Below are 26698 nucleotides of genomic sequence, written 5' to 3' on the forward strand. Positions count from 1 at the left end.
TGCATTCTCTGCAGTTTCTGCCATCTTCAAAGGAATACTACAATCAAACACATTTTTAACTTCTCCCCATTCTCCACTTTATGCTCGGATTGCTCTCTCCATGATTCCCTTGTCTATTCATGAACCTCCCTCGTGACACATTGACAGCAATTGACAGAAATGCCTCACCTGCCCATTCACCTCCTCCCTTACCTCCAATCAGGGGCCCAAACAGTCCCTCCAGGTGCAATAACACTTCCCCAGTGAATTTGTTGGTGTCTTCTGTTATATCTGGTGCTCCTGATGCAGCCTCCTCTACACTGGTGACACCGCCTTGTTAACTGGGGCAACATTTTGACAAGAATCTCTGCTCCATCTGCCAAAAATGGAAATTTCGTGGTGGCCAACTGCTTCATTTCCAATCCTCATTCCTGTTCCAGTATGTTTGTGCATGGCCTCTTCTTTTGCCACGATGAGGCCATGTTCAGGGTGAAGGAGCAGCACCTCATATTCTGTCTAGGTAACTTTGAACCTGATGACATGAACATCAATTTTTTTTTCATCTTCCCTTTTCTCTTCTTCTGTGTCCCACTCTAGCCTCTTCCCTCCTCTCCTCACCTGCCTATCACCTCACCCTGGTGCCCCTCCTTCCTCCCTACTTCCACGGTCCACTCTCCTCTACTATCAGATAACAACTTCTCCAGCCCTTTAGCTTTCTCACCCACCTGGCTTCACCTATTACCTTCTAGCTACTCCTTCTACCCCTCCCCCCCTCCTTTTTATCCTGACATCTTCCCACTTCCCTTCTAGTCCTGAAGAAGGGTCTCTGTCCAAAATATTGACTGCTTGTTCATTTCCATAGACACTGTGTGATCTGCTGAATTCCTCCAGCATTTTATGTATGTTGCTTTGGATTTCCAGCATCTGCAGAATTTCTTGTGATTGTAGGTTCCATATATATTTGAATGCAAAATTACAATAGTGGAATAATGAAAAGTAGCCAGCAGGTTTTGTTCTTCTGAATCCCATGGGAACCTCAGCGCAAAGACACAAGAGAATGGAGAAGGTAGAATCTAGAACAGGGAACGATCTTCTGGAGGAACCCAATGGGTCAAGCAGCACCTGTGGAGGTGAAAAAAACCATCCACAATTTGGGATGAGACCATTAATCTGGAGTCCAGGTGATGAGTCACGACCTGAAAGGTTGACTGACCAATTCTCTCTACACATTGCTTGTTATCCCAGATTTTATCCTTTATTACAGAATTTTCAGCATGGAATTGCTAAAATCTTTCACGTGCCTTTAGCTCACACTGCTTGTTCTTATTTACTGTCATCAATAATTCTACGAGCAAAGTATCACCATGGAAAACAAGGATGTGATGACATAATACTTATTATGCAAAATTGAGTCTCTAAAGCATGGTTGCACATACAACTAAATTTATTTATTAATAATTTCATGGTCTAGTAAATTAAAATTGCCTGTCAAGCCGAGATGCTTTTTCTTGCCTATTGTAAATTATTAATTATTTTATGAATATATAAAGTGCTTATAGTTAATTACATTCATAATATTCTAGATTATATTTAATGATTGTAGGCAATCAAGGATTGAATGCTAATATATATGTTTTTGATGCTATTGAATTATGGGGGACAATTTTTGACAGCTCATTTGACACTTGGAGGGTTTCTAAGATGGAGTCCTTATCCTTAGTCTAATGTCTCACCTGGGTCAAAAGGTCAAAGCCCGAAATGTGTGTCTGGAGGATCATTAAGAATTTAATAAGCATTTAAATTGCTTGCTTGAGTTTATTTACACAGCTGTACTGTATTTAGGTGAATTATGGCAGAATGGTGTCTCAGATCCGTGCCAAGTTGCCACAGTTGTCACTGCTATGTTTTGGTAATTACAGAATTAATCAAAAGAAAAACAAGGAAGCCCAGGATAATGTGTACGCTTCATTTTAACTTTAATGAGGTTTGAATATATGACATGGTGCCGTAAAAATGTATGCCATTCAGGCACTTTTACATATAACCTGTAATATATTAATCAGTTATGTAAACAACAAAGAATACTTAATCCAATGATATATTTACAGTATTACTCAAATGTTAAACACACAACACTCCTCCCTGCTTTACTATAAACTCCAACTCAATACAGAATGCATCTCAACTTACAGACACACACACACACACACACACACACACACACACAATTAAGTTTTCTCATTCAGGCCTAAAGATTTAATTACTGTGGAGGACTTCTTGTGGGATAAAGCCTTTCCACAGGGGGGCGGGGGGATGGTCACTCTGCTTGGCAGGTGAGACTTGTGGCTGTGAAACAAATCTCATATCTCGGGCCTTCTCCGTGGTGGATGTGCGAGATGATGCTGGGACTGCAGGAATTGGTTCTTACAGCTCTGGTCACCTTTCTTCTCAGCTGATCAATATGTCATCTCCAGATGACATCAGACGCCGTCTCCACTGTGTAGAAAAGTGGTCCAGTTCTGCCTTAATCTTTCCAGTTCTGACCATCTCTGCAGTCCCTCACCAGGACTGCTTGCCCAGGAGTGAAACATAGAACCTCCTTGTTAAAGAGTGTTCAACTTGTCTCAGCTGTCTGTCCTTTTGAGATTAGGTTTGAGGAGATCCAAGTATGAGCATAAGGGACGACTGAGGAACAGTACAGCTGGTGGGCTGTTGGTTGTGGAGTATGCTGCATTATAATATGCGGGGAGGAAATTGGCAAACTTCTGATTTAGTATTAGTGCAGTGGGTTCTGCTGACATTGCAAACAGTGTATTCTTTAGACTCTGAACTCACCTTTTTACCAGCTTATTTGTATCAGGTTTGTATGGTGCAGACATAATATGTCTTATTCCATCCATTTTCAGGAATAACTAAAACTGCTCCACAACAAACTGTGGTCCATTGTCAGTGATGCACCATCAATAACTCACTCTGAGAGGCCTTGATCGCCTTTATACAGGGGTCTGTGGGAGGAGCCACAGGAGCAGTCAGCAGGGGGTGTGTCCAGACAGGTATATGTAGTTCACCACAGTCAGGTGTTCTGGAACACCTGTCCTTGTGAAGAGGCTTCTCAACTCATCAGCGTTGTGTGAGGCTGCAGTGGAGGCTACTGGGAACACCAGGCCAATTTCTAGATGCATCACTAACTACTAAAAAAATTTGTGCCCATGAATGTTCCAGCATGATCCATATAAATCTCCTGCTAGGGCAATGTGGTCCATTCCCAGAAAGGCACTGCTGTAGGCATCTTCTAGATGTGTTGCCATTCCAAACAGTGCATGACAAGCTGCTTAATCTGCTGATATATCCTAGGCTACCAGACAAAGCTTCAAGCCAATGCTGTCATTTTAACCATGCCTAGATGTAGCATGATTAAGGAGCATGTAGTTCCTTCAACACTTCAGCTCTCAGCTAGGATAATACAATAACTCTCAATCCCAACACAAAGCACCCCCCATCAAGGGCAATTTTATCCCAGTGCTGGTAAACATGGAGGATCTGGAATTTCTGCTGCATATTTTAGCCAAGGATGTTGTCGGGTCTGGAGGACCTGTTAAAAGGAAAGATTGAATTGGTTAGGGCTGTATTCTTTAGAACATGGAAGATTGAGAGGAGATTTGATAGAGGTATAGAAAATTATGAGGGGTGTAGAATTAGCTGCAAGAAGAGGTGGTCCATGCGAGCTCAATTTCAATACTTAAGAGAAGTTTGGATAGGTACACGGATAGTAGGAATTTGGAGGGCTAAGATCCTGCTGCAGGTCATTGGGAGTAGGCAGTTTAAATGGCTTCAGCATGGACTAATTCTGTTTTTTTTTTACCCTATATTTATCATCTATTGTGTTGTACTGTTCCACAAATTTCATGAAATATGCCAATGATATTAAACCTGATTCTGATTCTAACCATCAACCCAGTCCTGAAAATAGATCAATGCCCTCTGCCCAGGAGAGAGGAGATGTTTGTAAACCTGTCTGGGAGGAAGCACTTCAGCAAAGTGGACTTATCTGAGACCTACCTACAGATGGAGATAGTCCAAATTGTTTCTCACCATAAACACTCACAAAAGGCTTTATCGCTATAATAGTCTTGTTTTTGGATTAGCATCTGCACCTGCACTCTGGCAGAACACAATGAACCAGGTATTGCAAGTCTTCCCAGATACTCAGTGTTACCTAGGTGACATGATTGTTATCAGTGAGGATGAAAAGGAACATCTCCAAAATCTCAAGACAACATTAAAAAGATCAGAAAATTAGGAGCTCAAAGTATGACGCGACAAGTGTGAATTATTTAATGCAAGCATCACTTACTGTGGTTACACCGTTGAAGCACAAGATTTACACGTGTGCTGACAACATTCAAGCAGTAGTAGATGCCTCAAGGCCATAGGACACGTGACAGTTGTGGTCCTTACTATAGATCAAGGAGAAAAAGCAATGCACAAAGCAGTGCAAGGCTGCTTTTGAAAAGTGTTTGACTCCGCTATTACCACATCGTGCCTCTTCTCCCCGCTTCCCTTCTGAGTCATAGAGCTAGACCCAGTGCCAGAGACCCAACCAATGTGACATTCCTCTGTTAGATGAACCATCGCACGCCCCAACAGTATCCAAAGTGATAGACCTGTTGTTAAGGGGGATGGCTACAGTGGTACTCTGCACTGGCTCTTTCTCCCCTTTCCTCTTCCTGACTGTCATCCAGCTTACTATGTCCTGCCCCCTAGGTGAACTACCTCTCTCTAAGTCCTATCCATCATCCCCTCAGCATCCTGAGTGATCTAAAATTCATCCAGTTCCAGCTCCAACTTCTAAATCCAGATAGTTAAAAACTGCAGCCGGATGCATTTCTTGCAGTTGTGGTTATCAGGGACACTGGGGGTCTCCCTGCCTTCCCACATCCTGCAAGAGGAGCATTCCACTATCGTCTCGACTGTCCTAACTAAGCAGTTATAAAGGAGGGAAGGAAAAAAAGAACCTGAAGCTTTCCTTTTCTTTGCTTTCTCTGACTGAAGACTCTCCTCGCTGAAGCCTGAAAGGACTGAAGTCTCAGATCACTACTCTGACTCTGTCCACTCCGACGGCAGCAGCTGTGAGAGTGGCCGCAGCACTTGCCACTGCCTTCCTTCAATCGAGAGAAAATCTGCAGGTTAACACATGCAAAATGCTGGAGGAACTCAGCAGGCCAGGCAGCATCTATAGAAAAATGTACAGCCCTTGTTTTAAGCCACAAAGGTGGCAGCCCAAAATGTTGACTATATAATTTTTCCATAGATGTGCAAGCCCTGCTGAATCTGAAACACAGATTGGTTGCTGGTCAAAGCTCTATGACACTGCCATAACCTGTTGCTGCCATTTTCTACTAGGACAGTGGACTTGAGTGATATTCCCTCCTCTCGTAATTCCAGTGTCCTCTGTGTTCGTTGGTCAAAGCTCTATATGTATATTAAATAGTTAACTTAAATAAATCATGCAAAAACAGAAATAAAATGTAGTGATACAGAGTTCATATGTTCAGTGTCCATTTAGAAATGGACACTAAAATGGCAGAGGGGAAGTCGCAAGTTAACCCCCCCCCCCCCCAACCCCCATACCAGACAGTGATGCAGCATCAGAATATTCTCCACAGTACTTCTGTAGAAGTTTTCAAGTGTTTGACATGACAATTTGTAACATTTTGTGACTTTCTGTGCCACTCCATGCCTTCTTTGTAACTGCATCAATATGTTGGGCCTAGAATAGATCCTTAGAGATGTTGACAGCCAGAAACTTGTAATCGCTCACTCTTTCCACTTTGGATCCCTTTTTCAGGACTGTTGTGTGATCCCTCATCTCAATTCTTTCAGAAGTCCACAATTTGTTCTTTGGTCTTACTGATGATGAATGCAAGGTTGTTGATGTGACACCATTCAATTAGCTGATGGATCTTGCTCCTTTACACCCTCTCATTACCATTTGAAATTCTGCCTATAATGGTCGTATCTTTAGCAAATTTATAGATGGCATACGTGCTATGCCTAGTCACATAGTCTTGAGCGTAGAAAGAGTAGAGCAGTGGTCGAAGCACACATCCTTGTGGAGCCCCAATGTGGATTTGCCTCCGTTGTCCATACCAACTTTGTCCTCACTACTGGTGCTGTAGTCTTCAGTTTCTACCTACACTTATGGAGACCTTAAAATCACCACAGGTCCTGACAGACCCATCCTCTTGGCTACCAGTACCAGCAACATTGCCTGTGGGATCCATTCAATCTTGTAAAGATTCCTTCAGTCTCCCTGTGTTCTAGCTCACTGGCTACCTGATCATGGACGGTATAAGAAACCAGCCAGGCTTTGTAAACTTTGGGTGTGGCATTTTCATTTGCCACTACTTTAGCCTTGATATGTTTGCACTTTCCAGCACCATCCTTGAACACCGCTGTGGCATGATCCAGTACATTTTTTAATTCTTCTTTGGTTAACTCTATTGCAGGGGATGTGGCATGCAAATGGTGGATGCATCTCCAGTCAAGTCATAGTAGTCTCATGACTCCAGAATGTTTTTACCACATACAAGCCCAATATGGTTTGTTAGTTGTTTTATTTCACTGTTATGAGTGTCATTCCCACAGGAGTTGTCTATTCTCCAGAATACTGAAACTTCTAGATGGATATCTGCAGCCTTCAGTTTGGTACCTTTGAAATGCCATTGAAACTCATTTTGTGTAATGACTGAAACAGTCAAGCCAGTATCCAATTCTATTTTAATTAATTTTCCATTGACTTCTGGTGCAGCCATACTGCCATCTTTTAATATTGCATATTAAATTTTGCACATATTAAATCTCAAGGCTACTCTGTTCTGTGTCACTCTCATCATTATCAGATTTTTCAAACTGTAATTTGACTTTTTATCTGTTTCCCTTCCCTGTGCCACCCAATTACTTTTGTCTGTCCAGCATGCTCTTTGCATCTGTCCTACTTTGTTGCATTTTCTGCAAGTTTTGTCTTTAAACCTGCATCAGTCTGATGTATGAGAGCTCTTGCCACAAAGATAGCACAATTTGTTTAGTCACACCAGTTTCTGTTGAGATGTTGCAATTTTGTTCATGCTCACTTTCATTCCTGACTGGAAATCAATTACATCTCTGTCTGCTGTTTCCATTGATACAGCAATTTCAACTGCCCTTTTAAATGTGAGGTTGTGCTTCAGTTAGGAGTTTTTTTTTTGAATGATTTCTTGTAAGAATCCACAAACTAAGCAATCTCTCATGCATCATTAAATCCATCACTGTGTGTCACTAGCACCATCTTGCTGCTGCCTCCTCTATTGCCACAATAAGGCCACATTCAGGTTGGAGGAATAACACCTTATATTCCGTCTTGGTAGCCTCCAACCTGATAGCGTGAGCATTAATTTCTCTGACTTCCAGTAGTTACCCCCCCCCCCCCACCCTTCACTATTCTCTATTTGTGTTTCTCTCTCATATTTTCTCTTCTTAACTGCTCCTCAACTCCCTCTGGTGCTTCCCTCTCTTCCATTTCATCCTGGTCATCTGTCATCTCATATCTGACTCCCTCTTCTCCAGCCCTTATCCCTTCCATCAATCAATTTCCCAGCTCTTTACTTCACCTCCTGTCCTCTTGTGGTTTCAGCTATCACCTGCCATCTTGTACTTTCTCTTCCCTCCCCCCACCTTCTTATTCTGTCTTCTTTCCCCTCCCTTTCCAGTCCTGGTGAAGGTTTTTGGCCTGAAACGTCGATGGTATACTCTACTGCATACTGCCTGACCTGCTGAGTTTCTCCAGGATTTTGTGTGTGTTGCTTTGGATTTCCAGCATCTGCAGATTTTCTCATGTCATGTAACAGGTTTTCCCTCCCAGATGACAGCAATGCTTTTATGTTCACTTTGACCATGAAAACATGGAGGCACCTTCACAATCTCTCACAGTCCTCAATGACCCTGCGATTTCAGTCCTTGAGATGAGAGCATCCTTCAGGGGGATGAACCTATGGAAAGTATGCAGCCCAGGTGGGGTACCCGGCTGAGTAGTGAAGACCCCGTGCTATTCAATTGGCTGGTGCATTCACTGATATCTTTAATTTCTCACTTTGGCAGTCTGAGGTACCTAACTGCTTCAAGCAGGCATCAGTTATGCCAGCACCCAACCTGCTTTAATAACTATCGTTCAGTGTCACTTACAGTACACCTACTGTGATGAAGTGCTTTGAGAGTTTAGTTATGATGCATATCAACTCTTGCCTGAGGAACAACTTCGATCCACTGCAATTTGCCTACCATCACAACAGGTCAATATCAGATGCCATTTCATTGCTCTCGACTCAGCTCTAGAACATATGAACAGGTGACGCACCATCAATAACTCTTGGAGACATGAGTCGAGATAGGCTTTTATTAGCTGGAAGAAAGCACCGTCAGCAGCGTCAGCAGCAAGAGCCCACCACACAACATCCTGGAGACTGAGGGAGGAGCAGTGCCTCCAATCGCCTTTATACAGGGGTCTGTGGGAGGAGCCACAGGAGCAGTCAGCAGGGGGGGCGTGTCCAGACAGGTATATGTAGTTCACCACATTCACCCCCCGTTTGTTTTAAAAGAGAGTCCCCATGTGGCGAAGTTTCTTACAGGTTAAGTCTATCAGGTGGTCGAATCTGTCGCTGCGATCTACGTAGCACCGGCTGTGATTGCACAGGTGCCGGTGGTGATTGCACCGGAGACGGTGGTTGTGCTGGTTCCGGCCTGACTTGAGGTGTCAGCCCCTTAGGCGTCAGTGATCCCTCATGCGTGTGCGAGGCGCCTGGTATATGCATGTGTTAGGTGCCCGGTATGGGAGTGTCGTGAGGAGTCTGTGTAGGGCTTGGTGTGCGTGGTGTCAGGTGGGTATGCACCTTGGTGGGTACAGGGTTCGTAGTTACTGTGGAGTGTTCGGGGTAGTGGTCTGCTGCTCCTGCGGGCACCAGGTCACAGACAGAGACTGTGTCCTCCTGCCCATCAGGTAAGACCATGTAGGCATACTGGGGGTTCGCATGTAGTAGGTGAACCCTCTCAACCAGCGGGGAGTATATATTGCTCCTCGCATGTTTCCGGAGCAGCACTGGCCCTGGGGACATCAGCCAAGCTGGTAGGGTGGTCCCAGTGACAGACTTCCTGGGAAAAGAAAAGAGGCGCTCATGAGGGGTGGCACTGGTGGACGTACATAACAGAGAGCGGATAGAGTGGAGTGCCTCGGGGAGGACCTCCTGCCATCGAGAGACCAGCAACCCTTTTGACTTAAGGGCTAAGAGTGTGGCCTTCCACACTGTGGCATTCTCCCTCTCCACCTGCCCATTCTCCCAGGGATTATAGCTCGTGGTCCTACTAGTAGCGATGCCCCTAGCCAGCAGGTACTGGCGCAATGCGTCACTCATAAAGGAGGACCCTCTATCGCTGTGGATATAGCAGGGATACCTGAACAGAGTGAAGAGCTGGCGCAGGGCTTTTATGACGGACGTGGCAGTGGTGTCAAGGCAGGGGATGGCAAAGGGGAACCGCAAGCACTCGTCGATAATGTTGAGGAAATAGACATTGCGATCAGTGGAGGGAAGGGGACCTTTAAAGTCAACACTCAGTCGCTCAAAGGGGCAGGTGGCCTTGATAAGTTACGCCTTTTCAGGATGGTAGAAGTGCGGTTTGCTCTCTGCGCAGACTTGGCAGTCCCTGGTCGTCGTCCTGATGTCCTCAAGGGAGTAAGGCAGGTTCCGGGCTTTCATGAAATGGTCAAATCGGGTGATCCTCGGGTGGCAAAGATCTGCATGGAGGGTGTATAGCTGGTTGAGCTGTGCGCTGGCACACGCTCCCTGGGATAGGGCATCTGGGGCTCATTGAGACTTCCAGGCCGGTACAGGATATCATAGTTGTAGGTGGAGAGTTCTATTCTCCACCACAAAATTTTATCATTTTTGATTTTGCCCCGCTGTTGGTTGCTGAACATGAACGCAACTGAGCACTGGTTGGTCAGCAAGGTGAACCTTTTGCCGGTGAGATAGTGCCTCCAGTGCCTAATAGCTTCCACTATGGCCTGGGCTTCTTTCTCCACCGCGGAGCGCCGAATTTCAGGGCCTTGAAGGGTACGAGAAAAGAACTCTACTGGCCTGCCTGCCTGATTGAGGGTAGCAGCTAGCGCGAAATCGGAGGCTTAACTCTCTACTTGGAAGGGAATGGTCTCGTCCACTGCATGCATCGTTGCTTTCGCAATGTCCCCTTTAATGCGGCTGAAGGCCACACGGGCCTTGGCAGAGAGGGGAAATGTGGTCGACTTGACCAGGGGGCGGGCCTTATCTGCGTAATGAGGGACCCATTGGGCGTAATAGGAAAAGAAGCCCAGGCACCGTCTGAGGGCTCTGAGAATGGTGGGAAGAGGGAGTTCTAACAGGGGGTGCATACGGTCAGGATCAGGGCCAATGACCTTGTTCTCCACAACATACCCAAGGATAGCGTGTCGGGTGGTTCCGAACACACACTTGTCCCTGTTATAGGTAAGGTTCAGGGCTTTGGTTTCAGGGAGTTCGTGGACTCGCGAGTGGCAGCAGCTGTGGTCGATTCACCGGCAGGGGATTGCACGGCTGGACAGTGTCAGCGTTGTGCAGAGCAGCCTCCAGCGTGTTGGCCAGCTCGATCGCCGAGCGTAAGGTAAGATCGGCATTTTCTAGCAGCCGCTGGTGCATGTACACTGACCTGATCCCCGTAACGAAGGTGTCTTGTACCAGGAGCTCCGCATGCTGTTCCGCTGTCAGTCCCCTGCAGTTGTAGGCCCACACGAGTGTCTGTAGGGCTCAGACAAACTCAGCACTCAACTCTCTGGCCCACTGCCGCCGCGTCGCTAAGCGATGTCTTGCATAGACGGTGTTCACCGGCTGCAGGTACTGTCTTTTGAGGGTGTCCAGTGCCCCTTGGTAGGTCGGCAGGTCCCTGATAAGGGAGAATACCTTCGGACTGACTCTGGAAAGGAGGATTTTGTGCATGATAGCAGGCTCAGTCACGGGAATCTCTTCCAAGTATGATTGGGAGCATTCAAGCCAGAGTTCAAAGGCAATAGCTGCTTCTGGGGCTTGAGGATCAACGTCCAATTTTTCTGGACGTAAAATACTTTCCATGTTTTAAAATTCCATCTAATAAAATTGATGCACCATCAATAACTCTCGGAGACGTGAGTCAAGATAGGCTTTTATTAGCTGGAAGAAAGCACTGTCAGCACCGTCAGCAGCAAGAGACCACCACACAACATCCTGGAGACTGAGGGAGAAGCAGTGCCTCCAATCGCCTTTATACCGGGGTCTGTGGGAGGAGCCACAGGAGCAGTCAGCGGGAGGGCGTGTCCAGACAGGTATATGTAGTTCACCAGAACAGGAAGACGTATACATCAGGATGCTCTTCATTGACTACAGCTCTGCATTCAATACTATCTTCCCCTCACAACCAACCAATAAGCTTCAAGTCCTTGGCCTCATCTTTTGCAACTGGATCCTCAATTTCCTCACTTGCAGACCCCAGTCAGTTTGGATTGGCAACAACATCACCACAATCTCATCAGCACAGAGGCAACACAAGGCTGTGTGCTTAGCCCCCTGTTCTACTCACTTTACACTTATGACTGTGAGGCTAAATACAGCTCCAATGACAAGTTTGCTGATGACACCACTTTGTCAGCCAAACAGAGGCGACATTTCAGCATTTAGGAGATTGAAGATCTGTATGAATGGTGCCACAACAACAACATTGGCAAGCCAAAGAGCTGATTATTGACACAAGAGAAGGAAACTGGAGTTCCATGGGCCAGTCCTCATCAGGGGATCAGAGGTGGAGAGAGTCAGCAACATTTTTTTAAATGTTATCATTTCAAATTACAGGCAGCCCCGAGTTACGAACATGCGACTTACGAACAATTTGTACTTACGAACGGAGGGAGGAGAATGCCATCCGCCATTTTCAGTAGTTGCCGTTAACACTGTGTTTAGTGTGTAACTTTGTATTTGGCATAAATATTTCTTAGCAAGATTCACCCTGACCCCACCTTTTCCAGTCAGTACTGCCCCCACTTGTCCAAATTAACCTGTCTCAGTGCAGTAGACTTTAGGACACGGGGGGAGCAGAGGACCAGCTGCCCACGGCTGCAGCTGAATCTGCAGTTTTCTGTTCCGTTGACAGAAAATGATTGTGATTGAAAATAAAGTGGAAATAATAGAGCGATCAGAAAGAGGTGAAACTCCACCAGTCATTGAAAAGCATTAGGCTGCAGTCGGTCAATGATTGGAACAGTTTCAAAGGATACGGGTAAAGGATAAAGTGAGAATAATGGAGCATGTGAAAGACCCTGCCCCGATGAAAGCTACAATTATTACTAAGCAATGCAATGGTTTAATTATTGAAATACATACCTTTCTTAAATGTTTTATATGCATAGAAAGATAAAATATATACTATATGCTAAGACAAACATTTGACTAACTGACGCTAAATAATACCAGATGTACCTGTAAAGATGAACGATTCTCATTCGTAACCGGGTGACTGCCTGTGTTTGTCATGTGTCCATACTATAAATGCCATTACAAAGAAGACTTGGCAGCACCTCCACTTTCTTAGAAGTTTGCACAGTTTTGGTATGTCATCTAAAACTTTGACAAACTTCTATAGATGTGTGATGAAGATTATACTGACTAGTTACATCACAGCCTGGTATGAGAACACCAATGCCCTTGAATGAAAGAAAACTACAAAAAATTGTGGATACAGCCAGTCCATCAAAGGTAAAGCCCTCCCCACCATTGAGCACACTTACCAGGAGTGCTGTTGAGGGGAAGTGTAAAGGTCTATACAACTCGAGTTCTTGATTTTTAAAAACTTTCATTATTATAATAATTATTATTTTTTTTTTCTTCGATTTGTATTGGCACAGTTTGCTGTCTTTTGCTCATTGGTTGTTTGTCCATCTCTTTCATATTTGGTTTTTCAAATAGTTTATTGTCTTTCCTTCTATTTACTATGAATGCCCCAAAGAAAATGAATCTCAGGGTAGAATATGGTAACATATACGTGCTTTGATAATAAGTTTATTTTGAACTTTGAACTTTGAAGTTGCATGTGATTAACAAGAGGATTTTGAACGCCTGTTGAATGCATATCAGTTTTTACTATTTACTTGCTACTGAAACCTTGATTTGATTTAGCCTTTTGAAACAATTCCAGAATCCTACTGGGATACTTTGTCAAGATTTTATAAACACTTCAACAACTCAACGCATCTACTTCCTCAGAAAGCTAAAGAAACTTGACAGATCCCTGAAGACTCTTAAGAATGTTCACAGATGCTTCATAAGAATTATTATATCCAGATGCATCACAGCTTGATGTTGAAGCTGCTCTGCCTGAGACTGTAAGAAATTGCCAAGAGTTGCCAATGTAGCCCAATCCCTCCTCCACTGGCTCCATCTACTTCCTGCATCCTTAAGAAAGCAGTCAACGTAATCAAAGACCCACCTCATTCTGGTCATTCTCTCTCTTTACCCCTCCCCTATTGGGCAGAAGATACAAAAGCTTGAATGCAAAGCTCAAGAGCAGCTTCTATACTGCTGTTAACAGACTCTTAAAAAAGGACTTCACATACACCAAAGATGACATCTTGATCTCACAATTTACTTCATTATAGACCTTGCATTTGATTTGTTTCCCTGCACTGCTCTTTATCTGTAACTACCATACTATATTCTACTTCCCTTTAACTTTTCACTCCCCTATTGTACTTACCTTTGGTATGATCTGCCTGGATTTCAAACAAACTAAAGTTTTTTTTTAGTTGTGTCTCAGAATACATGCCAACAATAGCCTAATCAATCAATCAATCATTTTTTTGTAATTCATTTTTTATTGAAGTTTATCATCAAACATTTCCATAAGATGTATTTCAGATACCGTACAAATATATCAAACATTCATATGTGCCAGAAATCTCCACATAATATTTATCTTAAAGAGTGTTGTGCTGCTCCAACTTACTGGCCACTTTACAGGTATCGAAAGGAGAATCTGTGTTTGGTCATCGATATTTTACAGGGTATTGCCCTTGATCCACAGTATGAATGAGGGCAGGGTACTATGCTAGCTGGAACAGCACTGTCATCAAGAGTAAGGAATCAGAAAGTCGAGATAGGCTCTTTCTTCACTGCAGGTACAGTGAAGCAGTCCTCTTCAGGAACTTCTCCACCAGAAACCACACTGCATCTTAGATCGCAGCTAGACAGCCATCTTGAACACAGCATTTTGTGCTCAGCAAACACTTAGCAGTACACTGATTTGACTCATTTCTCGCAGCGCGGTCTATCTGGCCATAGGCGGGTGAAGGCAGATCGACTGCTCCGCTGGACATGAGTTAAGCCAATGCAGCACCTGGTGTTTGGATTCACACCTCCAGGTCATTCAATTTATGGTAAACAGTAATTGGGATATTCCTAAAACCATTCTGTAAGAACTGTCTAGGTCAATAACACAACTGTAATTCGGCTTTCACCTTTGCTTCCTTTCACCGAAATAACCACTTATAACAAACTGAGCCCATGAGTTTGAAAGCATGAGGAGAGTCAAACGTGCTGAAGACAAAAGTGTGTCAGGAAGTCCACATTAAAGGTGACATCTAAACGTCAGTTGTTGTAGGTTTTGATGTTGAGAGTAGCAGTTGCAGTAGTGGTGCTGGTGCTCTGAGGCCCACAGCTTTTCTCTGCTAATAGCCAGGCACTAGCATGCCACTTAACTCCATAGGCTCCTGTTCTGTGCTACATGTTCCAAAACAGGTGGAGGGCCATCTCTGGTTCTTTATTATATATTCTGGCTGATTTTCTGTTACAAGGAACAAATAAGTGACCCATAAAAGGGAGAATGGAGTTTGATAAATATTATGGCAGAGGAAGAAGCTATTCGGCCCATCAGACCTGTGCATACACACAAAAAAACAATCCCATGAGTCCCTATCTCCTCCTTATTTCCCTGGCCTCCTGTAAAACATTCTCCCTCACATATCCATCAAATCTGCTTTCATTCTTCTTCTCTCCCCTACTTAGCTAACCCAAAAGTTAATTTACGCCCCTAAATGGACCTGTCGACTGCTCTTTGGGATACAAGAGGAAATCAAAGCATCTGACTGAAACTCCCACAGCTTCAATAGATGGTTGGATAACATTTACTAATAACTGAGTGGTTCTGCAACAACAATCTCTCACTCAATGTCAGCAAGATCAAGGAGCTGATTATTGACTTCAAAAGGAGGAAACCAGAGGTCCCTGAGCCAGTCCTCATCAGAGGATCTAAGATGGAGAGGGTCAGCAACTTTAAATTCCTTGGTGTTATCATTTCAGAGGACCTGTCCTGGGCCCAGTATGTAAGTGCAATTATGAAGCAAGCATAGCAGTGTCACTAATTCCTCAGGAGTTTGCAAACATTCAGTATGACATCTAAAACTCTGGAAAACTTCTAGAAATGTGTTCTGGAAAAGTACGTTGACTGGCTGCATCACAGACTGGTATGGAAACACCATGCCCATGAATGGAAAATCCTACAAGAAGTAGTGAAAGCAACCCAATCTATTATAGGTAAAGCCCTCCCCACCATATAACCATATAACAATTACAGCATGGAAACAGGCCATCTTGGCCCTTCTAGTCCGTGCCGAACGCCATGAAGCACATCTACACAAAGCATTGTCACAGGAAAGCAGCATCCATCACCCAGGTGATGCTCTTTTCTCGCTGCCACCATCTGGAAGAAGGTTCAGGAGCCTCAGGACTCACACCACCAGGCTCAGGAACAGTTATTACCCCTCAACTATCAGGCTCTTGAACGAAAGGGGATAACTTCACTCAACTTACTTTGGCCCATCATTGAAGTGTTCCCACAACCCTTCATATCATGCTCTCGATACTTATTACGTAATTATTTATTTTTATTACTTCTTTCTTTTTGTATTCGCACAATTTGTTGTCAGAGAATTGGCCTTCACTGCCTTCTGAGGCAGAACATTCCACAGATCCACAACTCTCTGGGTGAGAAAGGTTTTTCCTCAGCTCCGTTCTAAATGGCCTACCCCTTATTCTTAAACTGTGGCATTTGGTTCTGGACTCCCCCAACGTCGGGAACAGGTTTCCTACCTCTGGTGTGTCCAATCCCTTAATAATCTTACATTGTTAATGTATTGTTAATGTAAAATATTTAGGAATGCAATGAATTGCATAGCTGGAATGTTTTCTAAACTATTTACAAAGATCAAGGAAGCTTCATTTGCATTATTCATACAGGCTTTACTAGGTATCTAGTAAGATTTAGCAATGCTTACATAAAACCAAGAACTTATGATCAAGGCTTAAGTTCAACTCAGGGACAGAGACTGAAGTATTTGTAAAGATCCAGCTTTTGAGGTTTCAAGAGATAACAGACTGCATTCAAAGAAGTAGAGTAATACAAAGGAAATGCTGCAAAGAGATTTCAAATCACCATGTTAGTGATACCCTCTACAAACCAGCAGAAGATGATCATTAAATAATTGTTCATAATGGGAACTTGGTTTCCATTTAGCAAGATCTCAAAGAATGTGTTTTTTATACAAGGAGCAGAAGTTTATGCAGCCAGTTCAATGTAATTTATATTGTGCAAGCTAGGGGTTCCCATGGAATAAAATTGTTTATTTAAAGTGATAGTTATAGTAATACTACAGCACAGAATCAGGCCCATACAGTCCACGCCAATTTGATTTTCTGACTAGTACCATCTAGCTGAACCTGGTCTGGAGCATTCCCTATCCCTTTCATCCTTGTACTGTACCTATCCAGCCTTCTCTCAAACGTTACAATTGAAGCCATATCCCACTCCCACTGGCCACTCACTGAACACTCACACCACGCTTTGAGTGAAGAAGCTTCCCAGCTGTTTCCCCTTGAATGTCTCACTTTTCAGCTGAACCAGTGATCTCTCGTTCTAGTCTCCCAACCAAAGAGGAACATCTGTGCATCATATCATAATAATATGTCATCTCTGAAATGTGGCATTGATTCAGTTGAATGAGCGAATTCTGTCATTCAGTGACTGGTTAGGACGTGACCATAGGTAGTGTGTATTGCACATCAGTATCTGATATATGGTCATGTATTCATTCTGTCTCCTGCTGTCACATGAGCTGAGCTTGAAAGCCCACAATAAAACAAGGGATGACTCCTAGTAACAAGGGTCATTGTCTGACAAAACAACATATGTGCCCTGTAGAGACACAGACGCACATGCAATTTATGCCAAGCTGCCACAAAATGCAAAGGAGCAGAAATAACTTACTAAGGTAATATCTCTGTTGCCTGGATATCTTTGTGGGGAATCTTACAGGAATCACGTGGATATTTAAGTAACTTTCCTTACATATTTGATACCGACCTGTTAGATACTATTATGAGTATGAACCCTTTGATGAAGGGTTCCATTGGAAGAATTTATAATTTATTATTACAATGGGATAAGCACCCTTTCTTTAAGATTAAACAAGATTGGGAAAGGGAACTTAATTTGACTTTTATGACGAAGGACGGGATGCAGATCTTGAAATTGGTTAACTCTTCTTCGATTTATGCTAGCCATTCATTGATTCAATTTAAAATTGTACATTGTTACTATTAGACAAAGGAGAGATCGTCTAAAATCCTTCCAAATGTTGATAGTTATTGGGATAGATGTAAAACTGAGACAGCTACACTGACACACATGTTTTGGTCTTGTTCTATAGTAGAGCAGTTTTGGAAGTCAGTTTTCTCTACAATTTCTAAAGCACTTAAAATTAATTTACAATCTAACAAATTAACTGTGCTCTTTGGAATAATTCCTCAAAATATCTGCGGCATTTCTTTGTCTGACCAACACATTATTGCGTTTGTTACGTTGATTGCTAGGAGGGCCATTCTGTTGAAGTGGAATGATACTTCGGCTCCCACTCAGTCACAATGGTTCTCTCAAGTGATGTTATGTCTTAGATTGCAGAAAATTAGAAGTCAAACCTTCGAACCTATGTTTGATTTTGAGAAAGGATGGGGTTCATTTGCTCATTACTACCATTTGAGTTAATTGATAGATTTCCTCCGCGATCTAATTGTAAATTTTGGGGTTTTTTTGCTGACGGTTTGATGTTCATCTTTAGAAGCTTTTTTATGACACATGGCTCCAAGGTTGAACACCTAATGGGTTCTTTTTTTCTCTCACTTTTCTTCGCTTTAGTAAGTTTTTTTTTCTTTTATTTTTTTGTGTCACTATATTTTTCAATCTTTAAAACACTGGGTTTTTTTTCTTTAAGACATTGTCAGTGTTACCTATTTCAATGGTCTCTTGTTATTTTGCATAATAATAATAGAAAGATTTGAAAAGAAAGAAGTTACGTGGATAGATTTTGAGACTTATACTGTTGTATAATGCATCACCCTATATAGGCATATAGGAGTGAGACCGAAAACCTAGTTCAGCAGTGTCACAACAACCTCTCACTCAACGTCAGCAAAACCAAAGTGCTGATTATCGACTACTGAAAGAAGAACCAGGAGGTCCTTGTGACAGCCTCATTAGGGAATCAGAGGTGGAGAGGGTCAGTAACTTTAATTTCCATGGTGTTATCATATCTGGGAATCTGTACTGGGACCAGCACATAAGTGGCATCACAAAGAAAGCACACATACCTTTACCGTCTAAGAAATTTGCACAGATTTGGCATGTCATCTGAACTTTGACAAGCTTCTCTGATGCACAGTGGAGGGTTTCTTGACTGCTTAACTGTCTGATATTAAAACACTAATGCTCAAGAATGGAAAAATCAATAAAAAGTGGTGGATACAGGGCAGATAATCACAGGAAAAGCACCCTCCCCCCACCATTTACCACCTATACAAGGAACCTTTCCACAAAAAAGCAGCATCCATCATCAAGGATCCCCACCATCCAGGACATCCTCGCTACTCACTACAACCATTGGGAAGAACATACAGGATCCTTAGATCCCACACCACCATGTTCAGGAACATTTATTACCCTTCAACCAACAGGCTCTTGAACCAGTACATATAACTTCACCCATCTCAAATCTGAATGGATTCCACAACCTATGGACTCACTCACCTTCAAGAACTCTACAACTCCTGTTCCCAGTGTTATTTTTTTATTTGTTTATTTATTAATTTCATTTGCACAGTTCGTATTCTTTTGCATGTTGGTTATTTGTCAGTCTTAGTATATAGTTTTACATTCATTTTATTGCAGTTCTCTGTTCTACTGTGTCTGCCTGCAAGAATATGAATCTCAGGGTAGAATATGGCGACATATACATATTTTAAAAAGGAGGTGTAAGGCACTCCTTCCCTCTGCTAGCCTGCAGATCACCCTTTGGCAAAGTGTAGCAGCTGCTCTGCTCATCAATCAGGGTCGCGATGGGAACAGGTGGTAGATGGTCATATCAGCAGCTGCATATCAGAAGTCCCGGGTATGTAACCACTGGCACGAGGCAGACAATCTCTGAAGAGTGTTGATAATGGCTGGGATCTCACATCTTGTAAAGACACTGCCCAGAAGAAGGAAATGGCAAACCACTTCTGTAGAAAAATTAGTCAAGAACAATCATGGTCCTAGTTAGATCATGATCACTCATATCATATGATATGGCACAGAATGATGATGATATGTACTTTGAAAATAAATTTACTTTGAACCTTGAACTTGCTGCATGCCCTATAGGTATACAGGAGGCAAATTAAAAATCTAGTTGAATGGTGTCACAACAACAAACTTTCACTCAACGTTTACAGAAGCAAAGAGCTGATTATTGACTCCAACAGAAAGAAACCAGGGGTCCATGACCCAGTTCTCATTAGGGGATTGGAGGCAGGGAGGAGAAAGGGCACATATGGAGGAGGAAGAGGTATGGGGAGAAGGTTCAAACATCAGAGGTGCAGAGGGACCTAGGAGTCCTCATGCAAGACTCCCAGAAGGTTAATTTACAGGTTGAGTCTGTGGTAAAGAAAACAAATATAATGTTGTCATTTATTTCAAGGGAATTAGTATAAAAAAGCAAGGCGATGATGCTGAAGCATTATAAGATATTAGTCAGGCCACACTTGGAGTATAGTCAACAGTTTTGGGCCCCATATCTCAGAAAGGATGTGTTGTCATTAGAGGCAGTCAAGAGGAGGTTCACAAGGATGATTCTGGGAATTAAAGGGTTGACATGTGAGGAACATTAGACAGCTTTGGGCCTGTACTCTCTAGAATTTACAAGAATGCATGGGGATCTCATTCAAACTTACTGGATGTAGAAAGGACTAGATAGGGTGGATGTGGAGAGAATGTCTCCTATGGTGGGATATCCAGAACTAGAGGGCACAGCCTCAAAATTGAGGGACAACCTTTTAGAACAGAGGTAAAGAGGAATATTTTTAGCCAGAGAGTAGTAAATCTGTGAAATGCTCTGCCACAGACTACAGTGGAGACCAAGTCCGTGGGTATACTTAACCAAATCTCTCTGTGCACACTTGCTAAGTTTTCCTGACAGTCAAAGAAGAAGAAATCTAATACCAGTTAGAAAGGAGTTTCTGCTGCTGGTCACACATTCCACATAGCCCCTTTTTGAATTCCACGTCCATGAGGCACCTCATATCCACGATGATAAATCTCCTACAGAATCATCACAGTGTTGTATGTAAAAACCTCTGTTTTTATACTCATTTCTTACCAATTCAAATATTGCATTCCAGTATCATAATCTGTCGGTCATGTGTCTGAACTTTGACACCTTTGTATTGGCTGTGTTCCAGGCTACCATCCATTTATTGCACTCTTCCCAGCAAGCGATGATCAGTAATTTATGGCTCTTTGTTCTCAGTCAGGAACCAGCTTGAATCTTGCAGGGCAAGTACTGACTCCAACAGTCACAAACCTACATATTATATCCAACCAAAGAACATCTTGCAAATAACTTCTTATTTGGAAATGATCCCTACTTTAGCAGATACCTGGAGCATAATTGTGTCCACTTTATAACATTGATCAAGCCAGGCAATTTCATCTTACAAAGTAGAGATCACAGAGTCTCTTCATAAAATGGCAACCTCCATCTCCTCACTCATGGCAAGAAAAAAGGCAATTGGTCTGTCTGCTTTCACTGTCCTAGATTTGTAGACTAGCTCTTCTGCCCAACAGTGTGTGTTCTCTTGTCTTCCCCATCATGAAGTCTGCAATCAATTCCTTGATTGGTTGAGCCCACTTTAGTGAGTTGGCATTTAGACTAAACTAATGTCCATAAGAGGTTTGTGCCCATTAACTTGGCATATGCAATTTGAGGATTTGTGCTCCCTGTGAATAATATCTGAGCTGGAGGCTATAAGCTTGATAATAGACTTTGTGCCTAACACTGCCTAGTCACGGAGCAGTGCTGAATGGAGCAAAGGAAAGCCTTTGGTGAGGGAAGTGGCAGGAAGGAAAATTTACTTGTTGACATCTTTTGAATCTTGTATAAGATGAGTGGGACTTGAGAGGAGAACCAGGCATAGAGATGTCATCACCTTCCAACATTTCAGCCTTCCAGCCTACAATGGCCTCAGTTAAGACTGCTCTAATAATGGTGTGGTATTGAACTTGCACCTGTCTCCTACTGATTATCTATTCCCTCCATGTGAAACACTGTTTGCCCTGTGAGAGAGAGGAAAATATTTCAGTTAACGCCATGCAGTTTGCTAAATTGATATGCATGTTATGATTGACTGGATAGCTAACCAGCTAATCCCAATTCCACAATTTCTTCCTATAGTCTTACAACTCTGTTTTGTTTTTAGATATTTGCCTAGCCTCCTTTTGAACGTACCCGTACTGCTGCCCCTGACGCTTTGTGAACAACTGGGTAAGAGCACTATTTGTTGTGACAGTCCACTAGCCATAGTTTTCCAATCTGAAAATGACACTTTTATTCTTGCTATCTCTCTCCATTTAGTTAACAAATCCATGATCCGTACAAGTATGTGTGCTGCAGTTTTGTTTGATTATCTTTCCAATGAAAGTTTATTGAATTTTACCTACCTGAAGTTTGCAGCCTGGTCTGATTAAATGTGCATGAATTAATAGCATATATGATCTTAATGCCTAATTTCAGAAGTTATTCAACTTGGGCCTCAGATTGGCGAGGGAAGTGGTTAAGACACTGGGACATGCATGCATCATATGTTAAAATAAAAGAGAAAATGGGACAGAGTGATATAGAATGTAAAATAAAGGATAAAGACATTAGTGTATTATCAACTATGTTTTCTGCATCTTATACAGCTATGTCCATAAATTGGACCACCTTCTGGGGCAGGAAGGACCTCTACAAAAGGGATGAGTTGCACATGAATCTGAGGGGGACAAATATTCTTGTGAGCAGAGGTACTGGATGTGGTGAACTACATATACCTGTCTGGACAAGCCCCCCCTGCTGACTGCTCCTGTGGCTCCTCCCACAAGCTGTGGCTCCTCCCACGGACCCCGGTATAAAGGCGATTGGAGACACAGCCCCAGCCTCAGTCTCCAGGATGTAGTGTGGTGGTCAATTGCTGCTTGTTCTTTCTTCCAGCCAATAAAAGCCTATATCTTGCCTCATGTCTCTGAGAGCTATTGATGGTGCATCACTGGAGCTGCTGGGAGCGGCTTAACCTTTTACACACTGTTCGGGTCAAATTTGACCCATTTTGACATTTGACAGCAGTAAAAACACTTTTAAAGGCCATTTTTTTAGTTGAAATTTGATGACCTTTCCTAAAGTCACCCAAAATGTACAAAAATGAAAATATTTTAAAATTTTATACTTTTGTACAGCTGCTACAAATTTTTATACATTGAGGCTGTTCCAGGTCCAGGAACAAATATTGAAATGAATTTTAGATCTTGGAAACATTAATTAAGGAATAATCACCCATTTATTAATGTCAGATAGGCTATTTATACATTCTAAATAGATCTGTGGTTCAAAATTTGGTATAAACATGTGTTAAAAGGGGATTCTTGGGCCAAGTCAAAATTGACCCAGCCGGACGATACTGTGAAGGTATAGAAGATGAACAGGTTGCCTGGGTTAATCTAGAGCTGAGGATGAACTAGCAAGTTTATATCTAGATGATGGGTGTAACATGAATGTAAGGAAGGACAAGCCAAATTTGGACACAAATCAAACAGAGCAAAGAGTTAAATTGTACTACAGAGGTAAAATTTAAAAGGGTGAAGAATGCAGGTCTGAAGATACTGTATTAAAATACGGAATAAGGTTGGTGAACTTGCGGCACAATTAGAGATTGCTTGGTATGATATTGGAGGTATCACTGAGTCGTGACTGAAAGAAGGCCATAGTTAGGAGCTTAACATCAAAGGATATATTTTGTATCGAAAGGACAGAGTGGAAAGCATAGTTGGTGGTGTCACTCTGTTGGTAAGATCTGGAATTACATCTTTAGAAAGAGGTGGAATAGGGTCAAAGAATGTTGAATCTTTGTGGGTGGAGTTAAGAAATTGCAATGATTAAAAAAGAGACATTATGGGAATCATATATAGGCCTCAAATAGTAGCCAATATGTAGGGTTGACATTGCAAAGGGAGTTGGAAAATGCATGTAATAAGGGTAATGACACAATTATAATGGGAATTTCAATATGCAAGGGGATTGGGAAAATCAGGTTGATGTTGGATCGCAAGAGAAGAAATTTGTTGAATGCCTATGAGATGGCTTTTTAGAGTAGCTTGTGTTTGAGCCTACTGGGGAAAGGCTATCTTAGATTGGGTGTTATGTAATTACCCAGATCTTATTAGGGAGCTTAATGCAAAGGAACCCTTAGGAGGCAGTGATTATAATATGATTGAATTCATACTGCAATTTGAGAGGCAGAAGCATAAGTCACATGTATCAGTATCGCAGTGAAATAAAGGGAATCACAGAGGCATGAGAGCAGATCTTGCCCAGGTGGATTGGAGAAGGATACTGGCAGGGATGATGGCAGGAGTTTCTGGGAAAAGTTCACAAGGCATACGATAATATGTCCCACAGTGAAAGAAATTCTCAAATGGCAGTGTTAGGCAGCTGCAGCTGAAAAAGGAAGTTAAGGACTGCATAAAAGCCAAGGAAAGGGCACATAAAGCAGTAAAAGTGAGTGGGAAGTTGGGTGATTGGGAAGCTTTTAAAATCCAACAAAAGACAACTAAAAAAGCTATAAGAAGGTAAATGATTAATTATAAGGGCGGACAAGCCAATAATATAAAACAAGATACCAAAGGTTTTCCAGTCACTTAAAGAGTAAAAGGGAGGTGAGAGTTGATTTTGGACCACTGGAAAGGCAATAATGGCAGATGAACTTAATGGATAGTTTACATCTGTCTTCACTCTGCAAGATGCTAGCAGTGTGCCAGAGGACCAGGAGTGTCAGAGAGCAGGATTGAATGCCATTGCTATTACAAAGGTAGAAGTCCGAGGCAAACTCAAAGGTCTTAAGGAGGATAAGTCACGTGGGCCAGATGGAATACATCCTAGAGTCCTGAGAGAGGTTGTTGAAATGTTAACAGATACATTGGTCATGATCTTTCAAGAATCACTTGATTCTGGCATGGTCCCGAAGGAATAGAAGATTGAAAATGTCATACCACTGTTTAAGAAGGGAGGAAGACAAAAAGAAGGAAATTATAGGCCAGTTAGCCTAACTTCAGTGGTTGGGAAAGAGTTGAAGTCTATTATTAAGGATGAGGTTTTGGGGTACTTAGAGACTAATGACAAAATAAGTCCAAGTCAGCATGGTTTCTGTAAAGGGAAATTCTGCCTGACAAATCTGTTAGAGTTTTTCAAGGAAGTAACAAGAAAGGTGGACGAAGGAGAGGCAGTGGATGTCATTTACTTAGATTTCAGAAAGCATTTGATCAGGTGCCACGCATGATGTTGCTAATCAAGATAAAATCATATGGCATTACAGGAAAGATACTACCATGAATAGCAGAATGGCTGACAGGCAGGAGGCAGTGAGTGGGAATAAAAGGGTTTTTTTTCTGGTTGGCTGACAGTGACTAGTGGTCAATACTGGGACTGCTATTTTTCACATTGCTTATCAATAATTTAGATAGTGGAATTGATGGCTTTGAGGCAAAGTTCACAGATGATATGAGCAAATGTGGAGGGGTAGGTAGTGCTGAGGAAGCAACATGATTGCAGTGAGACATAGACAAATTAGAAAAATGGACAAAAAAGTGGCAGATGAAATACAGTATTGAGAAATGTATGGTAATGCATTTTGGTAAAAGGAATAATAGTGTGGACAATTATCTAAATGGGGAGAAGGTTCAAACATCAGAGGTGCAAAGGGACTTGGGAGTTCTCGTGCAAGTCTCCCAGAAGGTTAATTTACAGGTTGAGTCTGTGGCAAAGAAGGCAAATGCAATGTTGGCATTTATTTCAAGGGGAATAGAATATAAAAGCAAGGAGATAATGCTGAGGGTTTATAAGACACTAGTCAGGCCGCACTTGGAGTATTGTCAACAGTCTTAGGCCCCATAGCACAGAAAGGATGTGTTATCATTGGAGAGAGTCCAGAGGAGGTACACAAGGATGATTCCAGGAATGAAGGGGTTAACATATGAGGAACATTTGGCAGCTTTGGGCCTGTACTCACTGGAATTTAGAAGAATGTGGGGGTTCCTATTGAAACCTACTGAATATTAAAGGACCAGAGAGGATGTTTCCTATGGTGGGGATATCCAGAACTAGAGGGCACAGCCTCAAAATTAAGGGGTGGCCTTTTATAACAGAGGTATGGAGGAATTTTTTTACTGGAGTGTAGAAAATCTGTGGAATGTTCTGCCACTGACTGTGGTGGAGGCCAAGTCCGTGGGTATATTTAAGGTGGAAGTTGATAGGTTCCTGATCAGTCAGGCCATCAAGGGATACGGCAATAATGCAGTTGCATGGGATTGAGTGGGATCTGGGATTAGCCATAACGGATTGGCAGAGCAGACTCGATGGGCTGAATGGCATAATTCTACTCCTATGGCTTATGGTCTTGTGGACATAGTTTCTGCGCTTGCAGTTCTAAAGATAACAAGGGCTCCCTGCTTCTAAGTTCTGAGCAGATACAGGCACATTTACCACTTTTCACCCAAAGACACTATGTGCCATAACTCTCCTTCAAGCTTGAGGGAGACTGATGAGCATGTTTAAAAACACTAGGGTGATAGGTCTCCCACAGACTGCAGAAGCTATAAGATGAGTACTAATGCTGTACTCATCATTAATAGGATATTAATCCAGCTATATCATTAAGGATCTGATGGACCATACTGTATGTTGTTTCCAGTAGTTATCTGGCAGATACAACTGTTTGGCCACTTTGAGGTAGGGGAGAGGGTATAATGGGTTCAACGAGTAAGATGCAAAGAATATTTGGTGTGTCATTATGTCAAGCAGATAACTGTAATTGCTGATGTCCATTCTTTCATCATTTATCCAAAAGTTGCAAATGTGACAGGGCAGATGCCTTGACATTTGAGTAAAGAGGACAATGGTGGAGGTTAATAAAAAAAAGGCTGAGGATAGAAAAAAGAACTATTTCTATCTGTTCAGATTTCACAGAAAGAAGGGGCAATAGGTGAG

The 26698-nt window shown here is 42.5% G+C and overlaps 1 long non-coding RNA gene across 2 annotated transcripts in view; it reads left to right on the forward strand.

Moving 5' to 3' along the window:
* LOC132400284 (uncharacterized) overlaps positions 1 to 22676 on the forward strand; it is a 50294-nt gene extending 27618 nt beyond the window's left edge. For both annotated transcript variants that reach the window (XR_009514209.1, XR_009514210.1), the window contains 2 exons: positions 21882 to 21946; positions 22366 to 22676. This is a non-coding gene — a long non-coding RNA (uncharacterized LOC132400284). The remainder of the gene's footprint in view (positions 1 to 21881; positions 21947 to 22365) is intronic.
* Positions 22677 to 26698: the final 4022 nt, after the last annotated feature.

This window comes from Hypanus sabinus, chromosome 10 (genome assembly GCF_030144855.1).
Source record: "Hypanus sabinus isolate sHypSab1 chromosome 10, sHypSab1.hap1, whole genome shotgun sequence".
NCBI classification, from domain to species: Eukaryota; Metazoa; Chordata; class Chondrichthyes; order Myliobatiformes; family Dasyatidae; genus Hypanus; species Hypanus sabinus.